Source organism: Piliocolobus tephrosceles, chromosome 12, assembly GCF_002776525.5.
Source record: "Piliocolobus tephrosceles isolate RC106 chromosome 12, ASM277652v3, whole genome shotgun sequence".
Classification (NCBI taxonomy): domain Eukaryota; kingdom Metazoa; phylum Chordata; class Mammalia; order Primates; family Cercopithecidae; genus Piliocolobus; species Piliocolobus tephrosceles.
The window spans coordinates 24,202,958-24,224,785 of NC_045445.1; positions in this window are offsets into that span (position 1 = coordinate 24,202,958).

The window sequence follows — 21,828 nt, forward strand, 5'->3', positions numbered from 1 at the left end:
GGGTCTGATAATGCCTGAAGCAGTTTCCAATGCTGAGCCTGGGCCATTTTTATTATTTCTCTATTCATGCTCAAAGGCAGCAGAGTATTGCTAGATACAGGCACAAAATAGCACTGTAGTTGGGGTTTCCCACTTGATCCTAAGCTATGGCTTGGAGTTTAGACATGTCTGAGAGGCAATATCCCAGAAGTATGTTACTTCAGTGATTGAAGAGCCTCCTGGGAGAGAATGTCTTCAGGGAAGAAGGAGCTAAACACAATGAGCTTGAACCAAAAACAAAGATTAGGTCGTCAGAAGAGAGATTCTCTAAGTCCAGTCTTGTGTCTCCTGGCCCTCGTCTGAGTCTGGTGGGAGATGGGATAGGGATGGGGTCAGGGAAGAAAGAGGGAGATGGGGCTATAGCTGAAAACTGATGAAAACTGAAATATCTGTTTCAAACTTTTCAAATCCCACACTCTATATTTATAACACATGCTCTTCCTTTCTACCTTACTAGAAAAGATCGAGGCATCAACACAATTGCAAGAAGCACCAGAAAACCTAACCAGAGATGACTTATTTTAAAAATAAGTATTTATTTTAAAAATAATTATTTATTATCTTATAAAATGAGTTTGGGGAAAAATGGTTCCAAGGTAGGTCAATCGAGTAAACCAAAGATGTCATCAAGGACTCAAGTGAATTTTCTTTCTGCTCTGCCACCTACAGTGAGTAAGTAATATTCCTCTTACCTCCTGTCATTGCTGTAACATGGCTTCAGCATTGCTTGGTGTCAGATACAAATGGGAACACCTAGCAAAGGAAAGGGATACTACCTTCTATACCTATGATTCATTCTCTCTCTCTCTCTCTCATCTATATCTCTGTTTCTATCTCTATCAACAAAGGAAGGAAAGTCCTTTCCAGAGACCTCTAGCAGAATTTTCCTTGGGTCCCATTAGGCAAAATTGTGTCACACGTCTATCCTAAACTAATTCCTTGTAAGGAGAAGGAAACTAATCAAATTCACACCTCATCACTTTCCCAGAGCAGGTGGTAGGGTAGGCTCAAAACAACACCAAATTTTGCCAGAAAGAAATAAGGAAAAATGGCTGTGGCTTAGAACCTAACAAATGTTTTCACCCTCTCTCTCCTCCTGTTAAACCATAATTGTACATACTCCCCCAGCTGCAAAATGTTTCTGTACCTACCCTTCTTCATCACCTTTAAATTGGTCTAACTTCACCCAGATTCTTTAGTATCTCAAGAGGAGTAGTAGTCCCCCTTCCATTTCAAGATCTAGTGCTCTCTCTCTCTACCTCATAGATCCTTGACCCTGTTCTTGTCCTAGACCTTCACACTGGTCCCTGAACCATACCTGCGTCCTGTTCTACTTGTCACTCCATTAGTGATAATCAGAGGAAATCTAACGTTCTTTCCTTTTTTCCAGGAGAATCCAGATTTAAAGATGCAAGAACATTTTCAAATCCTATTAGGTGAGGCAGGAGTAGGGGTGGGAAAGCAAGGACCAGAAGCATGCTTTATTGTTTACTTCCAGGATTCTGTACACGAGGATTCTCTGTCCCACTGTGGGATGTAAAAGTACCATGTAGTATCCTCAGCCACTTGTCTGTTGTCTGCTTCTGTCCCCTCTCCCCTACTCCCTGATGGTCCCAATCCCCTGGAGATTGGATTCCACTCTAATTTTCTGTGTCCCATCCTGAAGGAACTCTAAAAATGACTTGGCTTGAATCTGAAACTTGTTCCATTTCTTTTGTATACTCCCATTCCTGTATTTATTCATTCAACAAATATTAAACTCTATTCCAATCACTATGTCTTTGGTAGATGTTGGTAAATGAGCTATGGTTCCCTGACTTCATGGAACTTGCATTCTGTTGGGGTAACTTTGTCTCTCCCACAAGACGTGGCTGGAAATTTATGGCTCTCTCACAAGGACCAGAATGGAAACAAACTTAACAACAATGCTGGCGAGGCACAGTGGCTCACACCTGTAATCCCGGCACTTTGGGAGGCCAAGGTGGGTGGATCACCTGAGGTCAGGAATTCAAGAAGAGACTGGCCAACATGGCGAAACCCCAACTCTACTACAAATACAAAAAATAGCTGGGCATGGTGGCAGACACCTGTAATCCCAGCTACTTGGGAGGCTGAAGCAGGAGAATCTCTTGAACCCAGGAGGCAGAGATTGCAGTGAGCCAAAATGGCACCACTGCACTCCAGCCTGGGCAACAGAGTGAGACTCCATATCAAAATAAACAAACAACAAAAAAAAACCCAGTGCTGAGTTATTAACTCTATACAGCATCCCTCATGTCATAATCCTTCACAAACAACTACTATTATAAGTTTAAATTATTTTAACCTTTACACAACTAATAACATATCACCTTTTTCACTGAGGCCATTGTTTTAGACAACTACAGTTTCTACAAAGATAAGCAGATCACAGAGCAATGTACTCGTAGTACAGTATGCTTTATTAATAACAGGGTTTGTCATCTGAGCAAGTTATGGATGGATGATTACAACGAAAATTGAGCCTATATCTTATCTGAGTTTATATATTATCAGAGTTGTTAGCCTTTCTTTTCTCACAGTAATCTGTCAGATTCTTCAGCAGAATGGTTTATAAATACATTGTTAGGAGATAAAATATTTACTGTTACCTACTCCTCCTCCTTTGGCTATACTTGCTTGAGGATATATAGTAAAATAGAATTATAATTTCTTTTTTACATTTCAAAATTCACCTGTTTAATATTCCCATTTTTGCTCTTAGAAAAAAAAATTTAAAAAAAGGACTCTCAAAAAAAAGTGCTACACTATATGGAAATACAAAACTGCTTTTGTGGCCGGGCACAGTGGCTCACGCCTGTAATCCCAGCTCTTTGGGAGGCTAAGGCAGGCAGATCACCTGAGGTCAGGAGTTCGAGATCAGCCTGGCCAACATGGTAAAACCCCATCTCCACTAAAATACAAAAATTAGCTGGGTGTGGCGGCACACACCTGTAGTCCCAGCCATTTGGGAAGTTGAGGCAGGAGAATTGCTTGAACCCAGGAGGCGGAGGTTGCAGTGAGCTAAGATCATGCCATTGCACTACAGCCTGGGTGACAGAGCATGACTCCATCTCAAAAAAACAAAACAAAAAACTGCTTTTGTATGTTCTACCAATTAAGGTTCTTCAGATGGTATCATGGACCTTTGATGTCTAATTTATCCTGAAAGAAGCCAATTCATAATGCAGTCCTGAAATATGAGTCCAAGAAGGTAGATGTAGCAGAAGTGAAATCAGAGCATTTAAATGAAATATGACTCAGTCCAGGCTGAGGCAGGAGGCCACTTGTAGCTTACTTTTATCATAATACTTATATGTTTGTAAACCCGTTTTCACCACTTGAATGTAAGCAATTTGAAGACAGAGACTGTGTCTCATTTATCTCAGTATTCCCAACACGTGACATGGTGCTCAATAAACATTTGCTTCATGGATGATTATGTACATGAATAAATGAATAAGTATTTAAACTCATTTCCCATAACACTTGTGTTACCAGTAGAGGGTCTTGTCTGCAAGTTGTCCAGGTTCTTGTCATTTTGAACAAAGAATTGGACAAAACACACAGCAAAGGAAGGAAAGAATGAAGCAACTGCAGAATGAAAGCAGAGATTTATTGAAAATGAAAATACACTCCACAGTGTGGGTGTGGGCCTGAGCAGTGGCTCAAGGGCCCCAGATACAGAATCTTCTCAGGTCCAAATCCCCCTAGAGGTTTCCCATTGGCCACTTGGTGCTCACCTCTTAAATGAAGTGGTGGCCTGCAATCAGAGGCTGAAGTGAAGTTACAAAGATCACACCCCTGTGCAAATGTCTGATTGGTTAGAGAAAGTGCTTTCAATTTTCCATCTGCTGAGCAGAAAAGGTAGGGGTTTGCAAAGGGAGTAGCCTCTGGTCCTTTTGTTACTTAGGCATGGAAAGTAAGAGTTTTCCTTTCAAATTATTACTAGGAAGTCAATGGGAAATGACCTTAGGTTCCCTGCCTCCAGAACCTATTCTGCCTCATTTCCCCCTGAAAGATGTGATCCTCATAAATCTTTATAGGATGCAAAGGGCCTGACAGTCTTTCTTCTGTAACTGCATCTTGCTGACTCGGGGCATAGTCCCTACCTGTTGGAGATCACAGAACTTTTGCCGTACTCTGTCTAGTGGAGACCGGGTGGCTTCTTGATGGCTGGGGGTGGTTTCTTCACCTGGAACTAGCTGGAAACCTTGTTGCATGAGCATCTGAAGCTTGATAGTCTCTATGTGAGGGGAAATGAATTCAGTTAAAAGATTTAATGGGAACTTTGGGGGTGGATACCTATGCTGTCAGGAATATTTGTTACAGAATTGTATTGAAAACATTCTGCTTAATTACTATGAAGGTAGTGATTCCATCCATTTGGAAGAAGGCAATTAAACTGCAATAATTAAAAATAAATGGCTACTATTATCCAGCCTACAGTAACTATGAAACAAAGACACCAAGGAAGGTTGGTAGGCATTTCGGCTGTCTTCTAAACAGGTACTTCAGATCTTCCACAGTTTCACAGGTGTAGTGGCTGATGGGAACTTCAGGTTCCTGGTCCGGAGCTTCTGGTTTTGCTGGTTTGATCCTTGAGAGATATATCTAACTATCTAATCCTAGTACTTTGACCACAGAAGGCATGGCCAGTGTTACTGAAAATGGTCCCTTCCATTTGGGTTGTAATTGTTGAGCAGGTGATCCTTCCTTCCATGTTTTAACTAGTACCTTATCTCTTGGCCTGATTTGGGGTTACTGATTAGTTCCCAGTGTGGAAAGCCCTTGAATTACAAGCTTTTGTAAAGCCTGCTGAAATTGTCCTAGGTTGACTAGGTATTTTACTAAACTGGCTGTTTCTGGATCAGTAATTAAATTACTAGTTAAGAATGGCCTTCTGTATAACATTTCGTATGGGCTTATATTAATTTTTGCTCTAGGAGTATTATGGATCCTTAAGAGGGCTGTGGGCAGCAAGCCAACCCAAGTTTCTGATGCCTCCTGACATAGCTTAGCTAACACTCGTTTTAGTGTTTGGTTAGCCCTTTCTACTTTCCCAGAGGATTGAGGCCTCCATGCTGAATGTAAATAGTATTTGATTCCAAGAGTCTTAGCAACCCCTTGAGTTATTTGGGAGATAAAGGATGAGCCATTATCACTTTGGAGGCTCTGATGTAATCCAAACCAGGGGATTATTTCTTCTAAGAGAAACTTTATAGCCTCATTAGCCTTCTCTGTTCTGGTAGGAGAAGCTTCAACCCAACCAGTAAAGGTATCCATTAGCACTAACAAAAACTTGTATCCTCTTCAAGCTGGCATATGGGTGAAGTCTAATTGCCAGTCTTCCCCTGGATAAGTTCCTCTCCTCTGGATTGGTTCTATTGGAGGAGGCATTTTGTTTCCTAGGTTGTTAAGTGCACACAGTGACCAGGCTTGGCAGACCTGCTTAGCCACTGAAGCCAAGTTAGACCCAGTAAAGGGCTTATTTACCATGGCCAGAGTTGCATCTCTCCCCACATGGAAAGAGACACGCAGGGCTTTTATAACTTTCCACTGGGCTGTCTGAGGGAGATATATTTTTGACGCCAATACCACCGGGATCCTTGTTTTTGTCCCCCTTGTTCCTTTATTAACTGTTCTTCCTGTAGTGTGTACTCTGGTTATACTGGGGAATCATAGAAAGGAAGTAGTGCTAGGATCTGTTGGGATTGCACCCTGAGGGCTGTGGCTTTGGCTTCTCTGTCATCCTTTCTGTTCCCTTGTGCTATAGGTGTTAAGTGCCTTTGATGTCCCCTATAATGGATTATAGCTATGGCCTTTGACAGGTGTATTGCTTCCAACAGCTGAAGAATTTCAGGCCCATGCTTTATGGGGGAGTGTTTACTAGTTAGTAATCCCCTTTCTTTCCAGATTGTAGCATAAACTACCACAGGGAATGCATATTTAAATTCTGTATAGATGTTAAACTTTTTCCATTGTCCCAACATTAATGCTCGAGTAAGAGTAATGATTTCAGCCTTTTGTGCTGATGTGCCAGGGGGCAATGGCTGGGCTTCAGTAATTGTGTTATGATTCACTACTGTATATCCAACTCAGCACTCCCCATTTGACACAAAACTACTGCCATCTGTGAATTGGTCATCCTCAGAATCTGGGACACGCTGATCTTTTAAAGCAGGACAGCTAACATATGTGCAATGACCTGCTCATGGGAATGATCAGTTATTGGGCCTGTGGGCAGCAATGAAGCTAGATTCAGAGTGTTAAAGGTTTTAAGGATTACAACTGGATCATCTAGGAGCATAGCTTGGTATTTGGTTATCCTTTCCCCTGTCATCCAGACATGTCCCTTTATCTCTAAAACTAACTTTACCCAATGAGGGACTAGAACTTGCAATGGTTGACCTAGGGGAATTTTAGTGGCTTCCTCCACTAACATAGCAGTAGCTGTTATTGCCTGCAGGCAACTTGGCCACCCCAAGGCCACTCCGTCCAACTTCTTTGAAAAGTAGGTGGTTGGTCTGGGTTCTAATCCAAATTTCCGGGCTAGCACTCCCACAGTTATGCACCTCTTCTCTGCTACATACAAAAAGAAGGGCTTAGTTAGGTCTGGGATTCCAAGAGCGGGACCCTGAGTAAGAGGCTGTTTTAACTTGGCAAAGGCTCCTCTCATTTCCGGGGTCCATTCCATTAGCTGATTTTCAGGCCCACTTGTTGCTTCATACAAGGGCTTTGCTCTGAGTCCTAAATTTGGTACCCATGTTCTGTAAAACCTGGCAATTCTCCAAAAATAACAAAGCTGTTGCCTGGTGTGGGGGGTTCCCCAAACCATATATGGCTTTCATTGATTCTGGGAATATTTGTCAGGCTTCAAGTGTTAAGACATACCCTAAATAGTGGACCCATTAAAGGGTAATCTGTGCCTTCTTTTTGGACACTTTGTATCTCCTGTCTGCCAGGAAAATCAAAGTTTTTATAGTATTTTGGTCAGAAACTCCTGAGTTGGGCTACACACAAGAAGGTCATTCACATACTAAAGTATACTCCCATTCTCTAATTGCAGATCCCTCAGACCCCTCTCTAAAGCCCAGGCATAGAAATGGTGGCTATTCCGAAAGTCCTGAGGGAGCACTATCCAATTGTATTGTTGCTTTTCCCTGGTATTAGGATTTTCTCATTAGAAGGCAAAAAGGTATTGGGACTTTGGGGCCAGGGGAAAAGAGAAGAAATCATCTTTTAGGTCTAGGACTGAGAACCATTTTGCATCCCCTGGCACCTAAGCCAGGAGGGTGTACAGAAATAACAACTTCATTAATTATTCTGAGATCCTGTACTAACCAGTATTCCCCTGAAGGTTTTAGAACGGGGAGAATTACAGGGTTTTTTATTTATTTTTAGACGGAGTTTCGCCCTTGTTGCCCAGGCTGGAGTGCAATGGCATGATCTCGGCTCACCACAACCTCCGCCTCCCAGGTTCAAGCAATTTTCCTGCCTCAGCCTCCCGAGTAGCTGGGATTAGAGGCATGCACCATCACGCCCAGCTAATTGTGTGTTTTTAGTAGAGTCGGGGTTTCTCCATGTTGGTCAGACTGGTCTCAAACTCCTGACCTCAGGTGATCTGCCCAACTCGGCCTCCCAAAATGCTGGGATTACAGGCGTGAGCCACCATGCCTGAAGAATTACAGGGTCTTAAAAGCCCATGGGTAAGTAATACCTTAACTATTGGTGTTAGGCTTTTTCTTATTTCCTGCTTAATTGGGTATTGTTTACAACTGGGAAAATAGCTGGGGTTTTTAAGCTGTATTTTGACTGGCACTGCCATTTTAACCTTCCTTGGTTTTCCAGTATACCATGCCAGTGGGTTAACCTGTTTATTAATGTAATCTGGGACACACTGTAATTTTGACTATTAGCAATTTCACTGGGCGATGCTTAAATTGTTGTAGTGCCCTTGTTTTCACCACAATATCTCTTCCCAACAGGGGGATTGGGCAGCTTGGTACTACTAGGAATTCCTGCTGGAAGATTTGTCTCTCAAATTGAAAAATCAAAGGAGGAATTAAAAACCTTGTCTGTGGCTTCCCTTTCATTCCCATAACACTCATGGACTGAGAGGAAAGTTTTCCTGCATAAGCAGTAAGAACAGAATAATTTGCCCCTGTATCGAAAAGAAACTGAATTTGGGTGCCTGTGATGTCCAGAGTTACCTAAGGCTCCTCAGTAGTAATTAAAATGTTCCTGGACAGGGGCAGTGAGGAAGAATCCAGGCCCCTTTAGTCTTCATCTAATTCCTCCTTTCGCACTGCTAAAGTTTTGCCTGACTGAGCCCCTTGGTGGGAGAAGGGACAGTCAATTCTCCAGTGCCAGGGGCCCCAACTGGTGCCTTCACATTGACAGCAGGGGCCTGGCCGGGACTTAGTACATTCCTTTGCCCAAAGCCCATTTTTCTTGCATTTGAAGCAAGAGCCTTTGCTGGCATTATCCTTATAGCCCTTTGGATTTTCCTTCGACACTCTTTGAGCATTCAGGGCATTGCCAATGATGGCTGCCACAATTTTGGCTTGTAATTTTTCTTTATTCTGTTCCCTTTCTTCCTTCCTCCAGGTCACAATTGTTATACACCATAAAGGTGGTATCAGAAAGCTGATTTTGATTAGTTTGTGGCCCCATTTGTAGCTTTCAGAGCTTACATCTAATGTCTGGGGCAGATTGGCTAACGAAATGCTGTGCCATTAATGTTTTGCCTTTGGGAAAGGAAGGGTCCAGATTGGTATTTTTTGAAGGCTTCCTCCAGCCTGCCATAAAACATGGCTGGGTTTTCCTCCCTGCCTTGCATAATCTCCCTTACTTTATCATAATTTACTGTCTTAGTTATTCCCCTTCTCATTCCTCAAAGGAAAGCCTCAAGAAATGTAGCCCAGCTGTTCATTCCCACAAGGGTGTTATATTCCCAGTTAGGATCAGCAGTGGAAACTGTGTCTGGGCCTGAGCGATTACCCTGAGAGTTTTGGGCAAATAATTTGTCTGCTTCCTGGTGGGTGGTCTCAAAGACTCGTTCCTTTTCTGAAGGAGTGCAACAGGTTGCTAGAATGAATTGAACATCTCTCCATGAGAAATCAAAAGCTAAGGTCAAAGTTTGGAACCCATCTGCAAATTTCCTAGGATTCTCAGAATAGCTTCCTAGCTTTTCCTTATATGATTGTATATCAGTTATACAGAAGGGGGCCTGTACTAGGACTGACCCCTTGGCTCCTACTAATTCCCTAAAAGGTAGCAGGGTTAAGAGTTAAATACGGTGTTCTCCTCTGAGTGTGAGGGGGACTTAGTAGGGTCTCCAGTGTTTGCTCCTGGGTTTTAGCCTCAGGAGCACTTGGCAAGGGGCTATATGGGGTGGTCGCTGTTCACCCTGAGAAACAGGTGGCCCTTGTAAAAGGGGGTCATCTATAATATCTAGTTCTGCCTTAGAACTTTCCTTTGTGGAGGTGAGTTCTGGGAGTCTCACAGATGGTTAGGTTTGGTATAGGGTCATGAAAGCCTTTACATATAGGATTTCTGACCATTTGCCCTGCCTCTTGCAAAATAGGTCTAATTGCAGGATGATGTCATAATTAAGCTACCATTGACTGCCCATTGTACCAGGCTGGGCAGCTCATAATGGGGCTAGACAGTATTGTAGAAAAAATTATGCATTTTCTCTTTAGATTGTCAGAGTCAAATTGATTCCAATGGTGGATGATGTAACTAAGCAGGGAATCAGGTGGAATAGGTAGAGAGTTGCCCACAGTGGAATCAGGTGGAATAGATTGAGAGTTGCCCATAGTGGTCTGGAAAAGAGAAGAGGACTTTGAAAAGTGGAGGGCTCACTAGGTGACCCAAATTTTATCTAAGTGTCCCTGTGGAAAAATTCTGGGCCCAGGCTGGGTCCCTTGAGGGCATCCCTCCTTAAGGGCCCTAACTTAGTCTGTCAGATATCTAACCTTAGATGTGTGGCAGCACCACTTTGGAATGGTTCCCTCCACCTCTGAGGACCTACTATGAACTTTCCTTAAGGTTTTTCTATCCCACTGAAAGCAACCCTTTAACTCTCATTTGAGGCAATAATAAATTCCCTTTCATGAATTCCCCTCCCCACCCCCCACAGACCACCTACCACATACCCAGAACCTCTGACTAGTATAATGCCCCCTTTTTTTTGGCATAGCTAGGTGGGTTTTCTGTCCTTAGCCAGTCGAGTGGGGTAAGGGAAGAATTTAGCATAAGAAAAGGAGTTTTAAGTCACCTGAAACATGTGTGAGTTCACCCTGGATGAACAGCCGCTGCCAACTGCTTCACACGTAGGGATCAGGGACTATCACTGAAAAGGATAGAAAAGAGTCTTTCCCCCTTCTGGGAAGAGCAGCCATCCCTGCTCTCTCCTTGGCCTTCAGACAACAACAGAGAGTGGCCCTAGCCAGTTCCCCTCAATTACCAAGGAGCTACTAGGAAACGGCCACTGAAAGACGGCAAAATGAAAAAGGAAAACTCGGAAAAAGGAAAAAAGGAATAGGACTCAGAAAAAGGAAAACAAGGAAAAGGACTCGGGTCCCTTACCCAAACCGGGCAGTGGTGGTCAGGTGCTTCCACATGGAAGCCTTTCAGTTTCACCAGAGAGTGGACCTGGCCAGAAAGTTGCAGTTGTCTGCATGCTTAGGTGCTGCCCCCTGAGGGTCCTGAGTTAGAAAGGAAAAGAGAGAGACAGATTTCCCTGCATGTAAAAGGGGAAAGGAGAAAAATAAATCCCAAACTTTGGACATGCTTTCTCCTGGCTGGCTTGCCAAAATATGTTACTGGTAGAGGGTCTTGACTGCAAGTTGTCCAGGGTTCTTGGCGTTTTGAACAAAGAATTAGACAAAATGTACGGCAAAAGAAGGAAAGAATGAAGCAACCACAGAATGAAAGCAGAGGTTTATTGAAAATGAAAGTACACTCCACAGTGTGGGTGCAGACCAGAGAAGTGGCTCAAGGGCCCCAGATACAGAATCTTCTCAGGTCCAAATACCCCCTAGAGGTTTCCCATTGGCCACTTGGTGATCACCTCGTAAATGAGTGGTGGCCCACAGAGGCTGAAGTGAAATTACAAAGGTCACACTCCTGTGCAAACATCTGATTGGTTGCAGAAAGTGTCACGCATATCCATGTGAAGAGACCACCAACAGGCTTTGTGTGAGCAATTAAGCTTTTTAATCACCTGGGTGCAGGTGGGCTGAGTCCGAAAAGAGAGTCAGCAAAGGGAGTTAGGGGTGGGGCAGTTTTATAGGATTTGGGTAGGTAGTGGAAAATTACAGTCAAAGGGGGTTGTTCTCTGGCGGGCAGGGGCGGGGCTCACAAGGCGCTCAGTCGGGGAACTTCTGAGCCAGGAGAAGGAATTTCACAATGTAATGTCATCAGTTAAGGCAGGAACCAGCCATTTTCACTTCTTTTGTGATTCTTCAGTTACTTCAGGCCATCTGGATGTATACGTGCAGGCTTGGGCTCAGAGGCCTGACATTCCTGTCTTCTTATATTAATAAGAAAAATAAAACAAAATAGTGGTAAATTGTTGGGGCAGTGAAAATTTTGGGGGGTGGTATGGAGAGATAATGGGTGATGTTTCTTAGGGCTTCTTCAAGCGAGATTAGGGGTGGCATGGGAAGCTAGGGTGGGAGAGATTATGCTGAAGGAAGATTTTGTGGTAAGGGATGATATTGTGGGGTTGTTAGAAGAAACATTTGTCATATAGAATGATTGGTGATGGCCTGGATACGGTTTTGTATGAATTAAGAAAGTAAACAGAAGACACAAGGTCTGAATAAGGGAAGGAGAAAAACAGGTATTAAAGCCCTAAGAATTGGGAAGACCCAGGACATCCAATTAGAGAGTGCCCACGGGCGTTCAGCATAATTACTTGCTTCGTTGGCAAGTTGGACAGTCCGATTTTCAGTGGGGTCCTGCACAGATGGGACACGGCTTAAGAGGAATCCCAGGCTGCGGGCATTCCTTGGCCTAGTGGCCAGATTTCTGGCACCTGAAGCAAGATCCTGATGGAGGAGGTCCTGGAGGAACACCTGGCCACTGTGGCTTAGGCGTTTTGAAGTTCTTATGTGCTAGAGATGTGGCTGGGTTTTGTCTCACAGCAGAGGCAAGTAATTGTAACTCTTTTCTATTATTGTACACCTTGAAGGTGACATTAATTAAGTCCTGTTTGTGGGGTTTGAGGGCTGGAATCTAATTTTTGGAGCTTTTTCTAATGTCGGGATCAGATTGGGTAATAAAATGCATATTGAGAATAAGACGGCCTTCTGACCTTTCAGGGTCTAGGGCTGTAAAGCATCTCAGGGTTGCTGCCAAATGAGCCATGAACCGGGCTGGGTTTTTATATTTGATGAAAAAGAGCCTAAATGCTAACTGATTTGGGAGAGGTCAGATGAAGAAATAGGAGCATTAACTTTGACTATGCCTTTAGCTCCAGCCACCTCTTTAAGAGGAAATTGTTGGGCAGGTGGGGGAGGGCTAGTTGCCGAACGAAACTGTAAGCCAGACCGGGTGTGAAGAGGGGAGGTGATAGAGGATTATAAGGTGGAGGAGCAGAGGCTGAGGAAGAATTGGGACCTGGCTCGGCCCAGCAAGGAGCAGCCTGGGGAGGAGAGAAGAGGTCAGATGGGTCGGTAGAAAAGGAAGATTGAAAAGATTCAGTGATGCTTGGGATTGGGACTGAGGGGACAGGCGGGAGGGAAAGAAGAAAGATTTGGGACGAGTTGCATTGGGGACAGAGACGAGGGAGGGGCCGATGTGTAAAAGAATGCCTAGATGTCAGGCACCTTAGACCATTTGCCCATTTTATGACAAGAATTATCTAGATCTTGTAGGATGGAGAAATCGAAAGTGCGATTTTCTGGCTATTTGGAACCATTGTCGAGCTTGTATTGGGGTCAATGGGCATTGCAGAAGAAAATAAGGTGTTTAAGTTTTAAGTCAGGTGTGAGTTGAAGAGGTTTTAAGTTCTTGAGAACACAGGCTAAGGGAGAAGAAGGAGGAATGCAGGGTGGAAAGTTGCCTATAGTGAAGGAGACAAGCCCAGAGAAAAGAGAGGGTAGAGACACAGAGAGAAGGGGTACTTGCCCCCTCGGAAAGTGGTACTTGCCCCTAAGGTGAAGGATCAAGGCAGGTGTCCCTATGGTGATCAGACACCTCTGAAACGTGGGTGAATAATCCCACAGTGATTAAACACCAAGGGAAGACTGTCTTCCTGAGTCTGTGACTGGTGCCAGAGTTTTGGGTTCACAGATAAAATGTGTCTCCTCTGTCTCTACTAGAAAAGGAAAGGAACTGAAATTACGAGAAGGGAGAGATTGAAGGGTGGCGCCAAGATTGAAAGGAGAAAGAGGTTGAGGGATAGTGAGAGAGGTTGGAGAAGAGAGTAAAAACAGGCCACTTACCCGATTTAAAATTGGTGAGATGTTCCTTGGGCTGGTTGGTCTGAGGACCCGAGGTCATAGGTGGATCTTTGTCATGGAGCAAAGAGCAGGAGGACAAGGGATTGATCTCCCAAGGGAGGTCCCTTGATCCAAGTCATGGCACCAAATGTCATGTGCATCTGTGTGAAGAGACCACCAACAGGCTTTGTGTGAGCAATAAAGCTTTTTAATCACCTGGGTGCAGGCGGGCTGAGTCCAAAAAGAGACTCAGCAAAGGGAGTTAGGGGTGGGGCCGTTTTATAGGATTTGGGTAAGTAGTGGAAAATCACAGTCAAAGGGGGTTGTTCTCTGGCGGGCATGGGTCACAAGGTGGGGGAGCTTCTGAGCCAGGAGAAGGAATTTCACAAGGTAATGTCATCAGTTAAGGCAGGAACCGGCCATTTTCACTTCTTTTGTGATTCTTCAGTTACTTCAGGCTATCTGGATGTATACTGCAGGCTTGGGCTCAGAGGCCTGACAGAAAGCAACCAATCAGAGGTGCTTTCAGTGTTCCATCTGCAGTGCAGAAAAGTGACAGTTTGCAAAGGGAGTATCCTCTGGTCCTCTTGTTTCTTAGGCATGGAAAGTTAGGGTTTTCCTTTCAATTTAGTTCTAGAAAGTCAGCAGGAAATGGCCTTAGGTTCCCTGCCTCCAGACCCTATTCTCCTGCCTTGCTCATACACAACATTTCCTCTAATCAGATTGGTCCCATTATTGTCTCAGAGAAGCATTCTTTTCAATTCTGTCTCCTTACATTTTCCCTGTCACTGTTCTTATCTGAAATGCCGCTTCTTTGCCTTATTAAATTGTATTCAACCTTTGAGATCCTGCTTAGTCTAAACTCAAGCTTAAGAGCAAGCCTTCCATGTCTACTTCCATCTGCTGTAATTTTCCATTTCTCTGAATTTTTTTCTGTACTGGACAGTCTGAACCACACAGAGTTAATAGTTGATTATACATGTTCTTGCATTGCTCACTCATCATTTCTGGGGCGTTGGGCCTAACTTGCCAATAGATGTTAATGCCATAAGAGAAGCGTCTATGTTGCATACTTACTTGTGTCTTTCCTCTGACATATAGCATAATGCAAAGTACTGATTACATACATTTAAACCTTTCACTTTGAAAGGCTAAGTCAATCTATGTATACAGTTACCAGAGGAGTGTGAAAACTCTTTTCCTAGAAATTATATAAGTGGCCTGATCATCCTTGGGACTAGCTCAAGAGTCCTCTACCACTAAGTGGCTTAATCAGAAATGTGAGAGGCATGGAAAGGCATTAATTGAAATCTTAGAGACCCAGGTGATTAAGCATATCCCTTCCACCAAACCTTTGATAGGAATAATTTTTTCTTCCTGGGAGATACATTCTACTGGCTGCTTACTCTATTTCACTTATATTTGGTTCTACATGAAGACAGCAGGGTGTGATACTCCCTTTGTTATTTAAAACATACCCCAAAACCTCCAATCTTGGTGTCTCATGCTATTTATATGCTTATTCATTTATTCACTATATTTATTGATCACCTAAAGAGACAGGATAGTATAATTATATATATATATATATTTTTGATCACCTAAAGAGACATATATTTATTGATCACCTAAAGAGACAGGATAGTATAATGCCTAAGATGCCAGCTGCTAGAACCAGAATGCCTGGGTTCAAATCCTAGTTTTACCACTTTCCAGTTTTGTGACAACAATTTATTTGATATCTCTGTGCCATCTGTAAAGTGGGATGGTAATAAGAGTTCTTTACTGAGAGAGTTGTTGTATGAAATAATTCATATTTATAAAGTACTGGGAACAGTGCTTTGCACACAGTAAGTGCTGTACAATTTTTATCCACAATTTTTGTCATTTGTATATATCCAGTATCTCTACTCCTGCCTATTTTCTTTCCTTCCATTCACTAAAGTGAATACCTTCCATTCACTAAAGTGTTCTGAGGGGGCATTTTCTCTAGAAGGCCCCACTCATAATAAACATACGTTCCTGGGAACATTTATTATTTTATTAGACTACTTGACATATTCATTTTTGATGGGATGAGAAACAGAACAGGAAACATTTTAATTCAGTATTATAAGTACAAATGGGAAGAGCATTGGACTGGGATTAAGGAAACCTAGGTTCTAGTATTGCCCTGCCTTTTTCTCTTGTCCCACGTGCGATGTTGAATAACTATTTTAACCCTTCTAGGTTTCCATGAACACATCTTCAAAGTTGGTGGCTTGGCCTAGAACAACAGCTTTCAAATGTTTGTCATTTATTTCATATCGGTGGAAACTTTTCTTTAAAAAAAATATTAGGAAGAAGCTCAAAATGTAAACATGGAGTTGCCGCTTTGGTTTAAAAGAATAGGAGGAGCTTTCTGAGGCACCTTTACTTAAGCATTAGGCCACAGAGACTGAAGCCATAGAATTCAACCAGGGGTTTGTGCTGATAATCCAGCTCTCAGTAGTAGTGTTTGTTGATTTCCTGTGATGTTAATACTTTGACCATGGCAAGTTTCAACCTATCAGCGTGACATAACTGAACAAGTCAAGAAGAGATATCTATAGTCAGCTCTTCTAACTTGAGTAGGGGGCAACTCCAGCATTTTTAGACATTTAGATTCCGGCCAAGGAGAGTTTAGGGGACCTGGAGTTTACGTGGATAGGCAGAATGTGGGGAAGTGCTATGTGCTCTTGGATGCCAGATGGGAAAGGGATATTTATTTATTTATTTATTTGAGATGGAGTCTCGCTCTGTCGCCCAGGCTGGAATGCAGTGGTGCCATCTCAGCTCACTGCAACCTCTGCCCCCCAGTTTGAGCAATTCTCCTGCCTTAGCCTCCCAAGTAGCTGGGATTACAGGCACCCACCACCATGCCCAGCTAATTTTTGTATTTTTAATAGAGACGGGGTTTCACCATGTTGGCCAGGCTGGTCTCAAAACTCCTGACCTCAGGGTCCTCTCACCTTGGCCTCCCAAAGTGCTGGGATTACAGGCATGAGCTACCACGCCTGGCCAAGATATTTAAAAGAAAGATAACAAGAGTTAGTTTTAACATTTTGCCTTGGCCGGGCGCGGTGGCTCACGCCTGTAATCCCAGCACTTTGGGAGGCTGAGGCGGGCGGATCACAAGGTCAGGAGATCGAGACCACGGTGAAACCCCGTCTCTACTAAAAATACAAAAAAAAGCCGGGCGCCGTAGCAGGCGCCTGTAGTCCCAGCTACTCGGGAGGCTGAGGCAGGAGAATGGCGGGAACCCGGGAGGCGGAGCTTGCAGTGAGCCGAGATAGGGCCACTGCACTCCAGCCTGGTGGACAGAGCGAGACTCCATCTCAAAAAAAAAATAAAAATAAAAATAAAAATAAAACATTTTGCCAATGTCATTTTTGAGGGTATATGACTAGGGGTTCAGCACTTTGTGTATTTGCTTCCAACCTGTCTCCATATTCAGAAGGAGAATGAGCTGACCAAAAGCCACTGAGGATCCATACTTATACTGAGAAAAAAGAAAACAAAACAACAATCTTAGGGACGTTTTTTATAATAATAAGTAGAATAAATTGAAAACACAAATAGCCGGGCGCGGTGGCTCACGCCTGTAATCCCAGCACTTTGGGAGGCTGAGGTGGGTGGATCATGAGGTCAGGAGATGGAGACCATCCTGGCTAACACGGTGAAACCCCGTCTCTACTAAAAATGCAAAAAATTAGCCGGGCGTGGCCGTGGGCGCCTGTAGTCCCAGCTACTTGGGAGGCTGAGACAGGAGAATGGCGGGAACCCGGGAGGCGGAGCTTGCAGTGAGCCGAGATGGCGCCACTGCACTCCAGACTGGGCGACTGAGCAAGACTCTGTCTCAAAAAAAAAAAAAAAGAAAACACAAATGATCTGTCAGCCCACTTCATGATGTTGCCTGGGAAGCCCAATAAATATTCCTATGTGACCTGCTTCAAACTTCTCTGTGCTTGGTAACATTATAGCTGCTAGATGTACACAAAACACCTGCCTTGGGCATCAGGCTCGGCCCAAATTCAGGCCAGGAAAGAAACTGGAAATGAAACTAGAGGAAGGGGTTCAACTTTTTCAGGTCATGGATAATTCTCCCTTCCTCTCCATCCTTTCTTATCTCTTCTCCTTCCTTCTATCCCTTCTCATCCTCATCCCCTGTCCTCTCCTCTGTCCTCTCCCCCATCCCTCTCTTCCTTTACCTCCTCCAACCCCTCACCCATGCCATCTTGCTCTAGAAAGAGGCTGTTTATTGAGCTTCTGTGTACCATCCTAAAACACAATGATATCAAAATAAAACTGAGAATGCCTCAGGCTCAGGCAGATGGCAGATCTGAGGCTTAGTTTCCCTGACCTGTTCCCAGTTCCTGTGTTACATGGATGTTGAATGGAGAACAAGTGGGCCCACCACAGCAGATCGAAGGGTGAAACCCGGGACCAATGGACTGACTATAGGAAGTGGCAGAAATTCTGAGATTAGAAGCCATCAGAAACCATGGCACTACTTTACACCCACTAGGATGGCTATAACCAAAACAAAAAAATGGAAAATAGCAAGTGTTGGTCAGGTTGTGGAGAAATTGGAATCCTAATAAATCCTAGTGGGAATGAAAAATGGTTCAGCCACGGTGGAAAAGTTTAACAGTCCATCAAAAAGTTAATTATAGTTATATGACCCAGCATTTACACTCCTAGTTATATAACAAAGAGATTCAAAAATGTATTTTCACCCAAATATTTGCACAGGAATATTCATAATAGCCCAAAAGTGGAAACAACACAAATGTTTATCAACTGACAAACGAATAAACAAAATATGCTATAGTCATGCAATGGAATATTATTCAGTCATAAAAAGGAAATAAGCACATGCTACAACTTGAGTGAACCTTGAAAACATTATGCTAAGGGAAAGAAGCCAGTCACAAAAGACAGCATATTATATAATTCCATTTATATGAAATGTAAAAAAGAGGGAAATCTGCACAGACAAAAAGTAGACTAGTAGTTGTATAAGGCAGGAGGGTAGCTGAAAGGAGGGTTGGGGTGAGTAAGGATATGGTGACGAATATGCACAGAATTTCTTTTTAGGGCGATGACAGTGTTCTAAAATTGACTGTGGTGATGGTTGTATATACCTGTGAATATACTAAAAACCACTGAATTGCACACTTTAAGTGCATAAATTGTATCTTATGTGAACTTTATCTTCATAAAGCTTTTTTAAAAACCTTGTGCACTGGCTGGGCGTGGTGGCTCACGCCTGTAATCCCTGCACTTTGGGAGGCCGAGACAGGTGGATCGCCTGAGGTCAGGAGTTCGAGACCAGCCTGGCCAACATGTTGAAACCCTGTCTCTACTAAAAATACAAAAAATTAGCCGGGCATGGTGGTGGGTGCCTGTAATCCCAGCTACTCAGGAGGCTGAGGCAGGAGAATCGCTTGAACCCAGGAGGCAGAGGTTGCAGTGAGCCAAGATCATGCCACTGCACTCCAGACTGGGCAACAAGACTGAAATTCCATCTCAAAAAAAAAATCTTGTACACCAGTTGATATGGTGTCCCCACACAAATCTCATCTTGAATTGTAATCCCCAGGGTTTGAGGAAGAGACCTGGTGGGAGGTGATTAGATCATAGGGGCAGTTTCTCCCATGCTGTTCTCATGATAATGAGTGAGTTCTCACAAGATCTGATGGTTTTATAAGTGTTTGACATTTCCCCCTACACACACTCTTTCTCTCTCCTAGCACGTTGTAAAGAGGGTGCCTGCTTCCTCTTCCTCCATGGTATAAGTTTCATGAGGCTTTCCCAGCCATGCAGAACTGTGAGTCAACTAAACCTCCTTTGTTTATAAATCATCCAATCTCAGGTAATATCTTAATAGCAGTATGAGAACAGACTAATACACCGATATTCATGGCTACATTATTTATAACAACCCAAAAGCAGAAACCACCCAAACATCCATCAACTGAAGAATGGATAAACAGAAAGTGATGTTTGTACAATGAAATACCATGCAATAATAGAAAGAAGTGAAGTGGCCTGGGCACAGTGGCTCACGCCTGTAATCCCAACATTTAGGAAGGCCGAGGTGGGTGGATCACTTGAGGTCAGGAGTTCAAGACCAGCCTGGCCAACATGGTGAAGCTCCATCTCTACTACAAATACAAAAATTAGCTAGGCATGGTTGCAGGACCCTGTAATCTCAGCAACTCAGGAGGCTGAGGCAGGAGAATTGCTTGAACCTGGGAGGCGGAGGTTGCAGTGAGTGGAAATCGCCCCACTGCACTCCAGCCTGAGAGCCAGTGCTAGAGTCAATCTGGAAAGGAAGAAAGGGAGGGAGGGAGGAAGGAAGGAAGGAAGGAAGGAAGGAAGGAAGGAAGGAAGAGGAAGAAAGAAAAGAACGAATTGATATGTGCTACAACATGGATGAACCCACTTCAGAAACATAATAGTGAATGAAAGAAGCTAGACACAAAAAAACTACATATTGTATGTTTGCATTTATATGTGATATCCAGAACAGGCAAATCCATAGATATAAAAAGTTAATTAATGATTGGTGGGAGGATACAAATAGGAAGAAATTAGGAGTGGCTACTAATAGGTTTGAAGGTTTTTTGGTGGGAGGTAATGAAAATACTCTGTAATTAGATAGTGGTGATGGTTGTACAATACTGTAAATATATATAAGAAATCACTCTATTGTACACTTCAAAATGGTAGATATTTTTCATGTAAATTTGTCTCAATTTTTAAAATTGTCAGAAAAACTTGTACAGGAGTAAGCCCTCATTTACTGGAAATGCTGAAAAATAAAAAAAAACATACAGCCAGCTAGTCAAGAGAACCAATATAGAGTGGTTTTCTAGAAGCCTGGGTAAGAGTTTTAAGAATAGTTAAAAATCACCCAAACAGGCCGGGCGCGGTGGCTCAAGCCTGTAATCCCAGCACTTTGGGAGGCCGACACGGGCGGATCACGAGGTCAGGGATCGAGACCATCCTGGCTAACACGGTGAAACCCCGTCTCTACTAACAATACAAAAAACTAGCCGGGCGAGGTGGCGGGCGCCTGTAGTCCCAGCTACTCCGGAGGCTGAGGCAGGAGAATGGCGGGACCCGGGAGGCGGAGCTTACAGTGAGCTGAGATCCAGCCACTGCACTCCAGCCTGGACAGAGCGAGACTCCGTCTCAAAAAAAAAAAAAACAAACAAACAAAAATCACCCAAACAATGTCCCATGTGTTAATTCCATTCTCACCAGACATCCTTTTAATTATTGTTATTATTTATCTTCTCAAATTTTCATCTTGATAGAAAATTTGCTGACCAGAATCTGCGGAGTCAACTGACCAGAGCCTGCTGGCCTTCTTGGCAGTATTTTTCATGAAAAAAAGAATAAGTTAGATTTAAATTTGGTTGTATAAGTGTTTTCTGGTCATTCTGCTGAGGCATTTTGACCATTCCTCCTCCTAATTTTAGGTCGGATGTGGACACTCGTGACACTAGATATACCAAGAGAATTTAAGAGAAATTTCATTACCCTGGGGACTAGTGGGGGTAAGTGAGGAGGGGTGGGTGCTGCAAACAGGTCTGGGCTGGTTTGAGAGAGGCAGAGGAAGTTGGATGGGCCTTTATAGCATATTGGAAGTGGGGCTGGTGAAAATGCCGCACAGGCTCTAGATTTGCAAGTTTTAAATTTCTCAGCTGCGCCAATTTTTGCTGCCAGTTTTAAATTTCCCGCCAATACCAAAGAAGGAGGCAGGCTGGAGAATTACAAGTTTTAAATTTCCTGCTAGAACCAAAAGCAGAGTCATGCGGGCTGTAGATTTCCTAGTGTTAAATCTGCTGGCATCAAAGGAAAAGGTGCCCGGACTTTCTTATCACCCTGACTGGAAGCAGGGACCAACTATGCACGCCCCAAGATTTTGGGACTTTTCACTTTTTTGTTTATTTTGATTATTCTCTGTCTTCTCCTGTAAAGCTTACTTTCAGGGTCAGAAGTAAATAGCTGTATCGATAAGAAAGAAGAAACTAGCTCAAATTTAAAAAAACGGTAGGATACAGTGACTGGATTTATGTGTGTGTTATGTGAGCCACACGATATTTCAGTCTGGGCAACTCTTTAAGAGATGAATCGGGTCAGGCATTACGCCTGTAATCCCAGCACTTTGGGAGGCCGAAGCAAGGGGATCACCTGAGGTGGGGAGTTTCAGACCAGCCTGACCAACATGGAGAAACCCCGTCTCTACTGAAAATACAAAATTAGCAGGGTGTGGTGGCGC